The sequence below is a fragment of the Phoca vitulina genome, unplaced genomic scaffold, assembly GCF_004348235.1.
Source record: "Phoca vitulina isolate PV1807 unplaced genomic scaffold, GSC_HSeal_1.0 scaffold69, whole genome shotgun sequence".
In the NCBI taxonomy this organism is placed as follows: Eukaryota; Metazoa; Chordata; class Mammalia; order Carnivora; family Phocidae; genus Phoca; species Phoca vitulina.
In genome coordinates this window covers 1,884,483-1,891,045 of record NW_022589772.1, presented here as the reverse complement: position 1 = coordinate 1,891,045, position 6,563 = coordinate 1,884,483, and the positions used below count along the sequence as shown (strand labels likewise).

General features: G+C 36.3%; 1 pseudogene; it reads right to left on the bottom strand.

Moving 5' to 3' along the window:
- Positions 1–1,290: 1,290 nt before the first annotated feature.
- On the bottom strand, positions 1,291–2,119 carry LOC116624658 (annotated as a pseudogene).
- Positions 2,120–6,563: the final 4,444 nt, after the last annotated feature.

The following is a 6,563-nucleotide window of genomic DNA, read 5'->3' as shown; positions in this document are numbered from 1 at the left end:
TAGAAATATTTCTCTTTCTAGATTTGGCTCAGTGTAGCAAATATTTACTGAAGATCTCCAAAAACCAGGGGAAGCATCAGTGCTAAATGTAGGTATTTGCTATGACTGCATATTTTCTCTCTATTCATTATATTAAGTGAAAACTTAAGTTTCAGTTGTTTTCTCTAATGCGAACATCAGTGTTAGGAATCACAATTCTCCTAGCCATCTAGAGACATTTAGAGTACTAACATTGTTATTAAAAAAAAATCACATCTTAATATAGCTTCTAAAGGGTAGTATTTGAATTTACTGGTAATTTTTTATTTATAGAAGAATATGCTTAGAAAACATCTTGAAGCTATTAATAACTCCTCTTCAATTAGAAGTCATAGATTAGAATTCTGTGAGCATACTTGTCAAGTGATTTCTCTCCCTCTGAGAATACTAGTATGTAGAAACAGAAACCCAAACCAAACCAAATAAATAAAATGTGAATGTTTCACTAAATTTCAGGGATAGAAAAAATTGATGGTTATTGGCTCCAATTCTATATATTATAGGCAATATGCTACTCTAGATAAATGAAAATGACTTCTTTTGCAGATCTAGACTTTGGGATTTTTCCTAGTCAAGCAAGATAGGATATATAAGGAGAAATACACACACACACACACACACACACACACACACATCATACAGGTCTTTGGAATCATATTATGATTCTACTCTAGGATCTGTAATTTTCTAACTTCAAATAACTTTACTCCTCATTAGTTTTTTAATTTATAAAATGGAGACAATGAATGATATCTAGTTCACTGGGTTATCATGAAAAGTAAACTAAACAAAATATGGGTAGCAGAGTGAAAATATGTCATTTAAACAGTTGGCAACAGAATTCCTCTTATTAAAGGAACTGTCTTTATTCAGAAAAAGTAAACTATTTAGGCTGGGTATAGTATACTTTATTGATGGTACATGACAAAGTAGGGCTCCCTAAGCCCTTCGCCTTTGTGGGTCTGGGATGGAAACTGTCAAAGTCAGGATATTCTCAGTGTGTTGGGGGGATTGAGTTGAGTCAACAACTCGCCAGCAGCTGAGTCCTCTCTTGTACTCTCACTAGAGCTGGTGGTCCAGGGAGCTCTTACTTTTTAGAGACTATGTGGACCATAAGGTCCACCTGTTGGCATAGCAAAATTTATTGTCATTCTAGGAAATAAGCTTGAAAAAGTGGTTGTTGAGGGCAACGCCACTCCAGAATCAGAGGTGGCAGAGTGGGTGTCAACTGTTAAAGTTGCAGGAGACAGCCTAGTGCTCAGTGTGGCCCAGGATTCCCTTTAGGGAGCCCTCTGATAACTGTTTCACCACCTTCTTGATGTCACTATATTTGGCAGCTTTCTCTAGGCAACAGGTCAGATTCATGTTTGACACATTGGAAGTGGGGACACAGAAGGCCATGCCAGTGAGCTTACCATTCAGCTTGGGGATGATCTTGCCCACAGCCTTAGTAGTGCCAGTAGAAGCAGGGATGATATTCTGGGCATCCCTTTGATCATCACGCCACAGTTTCCCAGAGGGGTCATCCACAGTTTTTTGGATGGCAGTGATGGCATGGACTGTGATCATCAGTCCCTCCACAATGCTGTAGTTGTCATGGATGACCTAACTTGCCTGGGCAGGGGCAAGCAGGTGGTGGTGGTACAAGAAGTATTGCTGTCAGTCTTGAGAGAGTTTTCATTCTTCTCATGGTTCATACCCATCACAACCATGGGGCATCAGCAGAAGGGACAGGGATGATGACCTTTTGGCTCCATTCTTCAAGTGAGCCCCCCAGCCTTCCCCAAGGTAGTGAAGACACCAGTGGACTCTGCAACATATTCAGCACCAGCATTGCCCTCATTTGATGTTGGCAGGATCTTGCTCCTGAAAAATAGAGATGGGCTTTCCATTGATGACAAGCCTCCCATTCTCAGCCTTGATGTGCCACTGAACTTGCCATGCTAGAATCATATAGTGACATGTAGACCATATAGTTGAGGTCATTGGTGGTGACAGTATCCACTCCATCAGATTTAAAAGCAGTCCTGGTGACCAGGTGCCCCATATGGCCAAATCCATTTACTCTGACTTCCACCATTGTGTCTTAGGGTTGCAGCTGGCATTGCACAAGAAGATACAGCTGTCTGTTGAATGGAGAGGAACACAGAGCCTAAACTATGTATTTACCTATGGAAGATAAGGTCCTGAAACCATGATTTAGAAAAAGACAGTAAGAAATAATTAACTTCTCTGCTTGAGAAATGAATAGATTTCTTAGTCATGAGGAGAAAGAAGAGAGAGATAATCAATTGAAATTATGGAAGTCTGAACTATGAATAAATAAGTGGCTGGAAATGTTCAGTGTCAGGATGGCCAAAAGGCTTAAGAACATAAATAACTAATTTTAATTTCTTGGTATTATTGAAATGTTAAGTTCTTCTACCTGCTCAAACCTTTAGTAAAGTAAACTACACACACAAATGTCTTTTGTAAATAGTTCTTATAAATGGTTTAATACAAAGAAGAGAATGTTGGTATAATATTAGAGAATAAGATTCATGCATCAGTGAAAGCAGGGACCTAGAGCCAAAAGTCAAAAATTCCACAGAAGAGCAGGAATCTTGGGGAGACCACTGGGCTCCAAAGAATGAGTAACACATGCTTAAATTAATATGTCTAAATATCAAAAGCCAGAGTTACCTCTGCCAATATTTGGATTACTTGTATAATTAATCTGTATGGGGCATATATAAAGTGCTCAGTAAATATCAACTGTTATTGTATAAATTGTAAGTAAACGTTATATTATATTCTAGGAATTATTGAACTCAAATAAGAAAAAAAGACAAGGAGAGTTTCAAATACTACCTTCTCTTTACCCTATAGTTGAAATTAGTTGCTCCCTCCTTGACACTTCCAAAGGAAAATTCATAAGCATGGCTGCCTCCTTCAGAACACATTAAGTTTCTTGAAGGTAGAGGACATTCAATATTAATTGCTAGATTGCTATTGCTCACTGCAAAATCTAGCCTGCAATAGATAGTCAAATGAAACACAGTGACCAAATGCTTAGAATGTAATTCAACATGAAAAGATAGAGAAAACCTAGAAATGTAGTGATATGAACATATATTTATATTATATGTTCTTCTGCCCCCTATGGCAACACTGGGACTAGGTCCTTTCCTTGTACTCTGAACCACAGAGGCCATTGTCATCCTTTAGAGCCTACCTTGGAAGTTGAGGGAAGTATAATCCCGTGACTTTTATTCATGGGTAATAAGGGGACAGTTGCCTATAAAGTACACAGAAAAAGATAGTTACTCTTATTCTTTTTATTTTAGGGTCACCATTTTATTTATGCCTTTGAACTGTCTTTATCTTAGATAAGTAAACATGTGGTATTTTAATTTTGTCCCTTTTGTATTTCATTTATGTTGCTTAAAGCCTTGTTTTAGTGGTTGCTTCAGTATTCCAATTGAATCTTTTCAATATTGAAGTGCCATTTTAGCCTGACTGTCAGAGAAATTTAAAATAAACACATATATTGACAATATGCAGGAAGTGATTTATGACTACTTCAAATCTTGCTTTTCATTGTTTGAACTAATTAAAATAAATTATCAAGGTAATAAAAAATCTTCCAACAAAGAGAAGCCCAAGACCAGATGGCTCTACTAGTGAATTCTTCGGAAAGTTTAAAAAAAGAATTAATACCAATCCTTTTCACTTTTCCAAAAAATTTAAAAGGAGAGAACATTTCCAAACTTATTTTATGAGACCAGAATTACCTTGATACCAAAGCCAGACAAAGACACTACAAAGAAAGAAAAAAAAAAAAAAACTACAGGCCAGTAATCCTGATGAATATTAATGCAAAAGTCTTCAACAAAATCCTAGCAAGCCAAATTCAACAGCACATTAAAATAATCATATACCATGACCAAGTGTGGGATTTACCCCTGTGATGCAGGAAGGTTCAACATACACAAATCAATGTGATACAACACATTAACAAAACAAACAATAAAAATCACATGACCATCTAAACAGAAAAAAAATCATTTGACAAAATTCAATAGCTTTTCATGCTGAAAACACTTAAACTACTTATAAAAGGAAATTGCCTCAACATAACAATGACAATATATGAAAAGCCTATAGCTAATTTATACTCAGTAGTGAAAGACTAAAAACTTTTCCTGTAAAATCAGAAATAAGCCAAGAATGTAAAAACTTTTCCTGTAAACTCAGAAACAAGCCAAGCCACTCTTACCATCTTTTTTTTTTAAGATTTTATTTATTTATTTGTCAGAGAGAGAGAGTGTCCAAGCAGGAGGAGTGGCAGGCAGAGAGACAAGCAGGCTCCCCACTGAGCAAGGAGCCCGATGTGGGACTTGGTCCTAGGACCCCGGGATCATGACCTGAGCTGAAGGCAGACATTTAACCAACTGAACCACCCAGGCATCCCACTATCTTTAATTACTATAGTACTGGAAGTCAGCCATAGCAGTTAGGTAAGAAAAGGAAGTAAGAGACATCCAAATTGGAAAGCAAGAAGTATAATCATCCCTTTCCAAGATGACATGATCTTAAAAGTAGAAATCCCTAAAAATTTATGAAAAAACTTGTTAGAACTAATAAGTCAATAAATTTGCAGATTAGAAATCACTCAAAAATCAGTTGCATTTCTATAAACTAACAACAATCTGAAAAAAATTAAGAAAACCATCCCATTTACAATAGTTAAAAAAGAATACAATACTTAGGAATAAAGTAAACCAAAGAGGAGAAAGACTTATCAACTGGAAACTAAAAAAGAAAATTTTTAATTAAAAAAATTGCTGAAAGAAATTAATGAATACACAAATAAATGGAAAGATATCATATGTTCATGGATTAGAAGATTTAATACTGTTAAAATGACCAAACTACCCAAAGCAACCTGCAGAGTAACGCAATCCCTATCAAAATTCTAATGACATGTTTTTAAGAAATAGAAAAAAAATCCTAAAATTCATATAGAATCTCAAAGGACTCTGAATAGCCCAAACAATTTGAGAAAGAAGAGCAAAGCTGGAGGACTCACACTTCCTGATTTCAAAACATATTATAAACTACATTAAGGGGCACCTGGGTGGCTCAGTCGGTTAAGAGTCTGCCTTTAGCTCAGGTCATGATCCCAGGGTCCTGGGATCAAGGCTTGCATCAGGCTCCCTGCTCAGTGGGGAGTCTGCTTCTCCCTCTCCCCCTGCTCATTCTCTCTCTCTCTCACTCACTCTTTCTCAAATAAATAAATAAAAACTTAGAAGAAGAAACAATAAAGCTACAGTAGTAAAAACAATATGTTATTGGATAAAGACAGACATATACACCATTGGAACAGAAGAGAGAACCCAGAAATAAACTCTCACATATATGGTTAACTGATCTTCAACAAGGGGGCCAGGATGGCACAATGGGGAAAGGGTAGTCTCCTCAACAAATGGTATTGGGAAAACTGGATATCTACATGACAAAGAATGAAATTGGACCCTTGTATATTCCATATACAAAAATTAGCTCAAAAATGAATTAAAAACCTAAAGATAAGCTCTAAAATGATAAAACTTCTAGAAGAAAATGGGGAAAGCTTCATGACATTGGAATGGGCAATGATTTTTTTGGATATGACACCAAAAGCACAAGTAACAACAGCAAAAATAGACAAATGGGACCTCATCAAACTTTAAAACTTCTGCACAACAAAGGAAATAAGAAAGTAAAAAGGCAACCTATGGGATGAGAGAGAATATTTGCAAATCATATACCAAATAAAGGGTTAATATCCAGAATATATAAAGAATTTTTAAAACTCAATTAAAAAAATCAAATAACCTAGTTAAAAATGGGCAAAAAAGTTGAATTAATATTGTTGCAGTGAGGATCTACAAGTGGCCAACAGGTATAAGAAAATGTGCTTGGGACACCTGGGTGGCTCAGTCAGTTAAGCATCCAACTCTTGATTTTGGCTCATGTCATGATCTCAGGGTTGTGAGGTCTAGCCCATCATCGAGCTCCGTTCTCAGTGTGGAGTCTGCTTGTTCCCCTCCCTCTGCTCCTCCCCCCACTCTCTCTCTCTCTCTCTCTCTCTTAAATAAATAAATAAATAAATAAATAAATAAATAAAATCTTTTTAAAAAAGGAAAAATGTTCTCAACATTACTTATCATCAGGGAAATGCAGAACAAAACCACAATGATAAATCCGCTGATATCCATTAGGATGACCACTATTAAAAAAACCCTAGGAAACAACAAGTGTTAGTGAGGATGTATAGAAATTTGAACCTTGCACACTGTTGATGGGAATGCAGAATGGTGCAGCTGCTTTAGAAACAGTATAGAGGATCTTCAAAAAATTAAAATTAGAACTACTGTTGACCTAGCAATCCCTCTTCTGGGTATGTATCCAAAAGAACTAAAAATAAGATCTTGAAGAGAGATTTGCTGCAGTATTCACAATAGCCAAGATGTGGAATTTGGAACCTAAATGTCCATTAA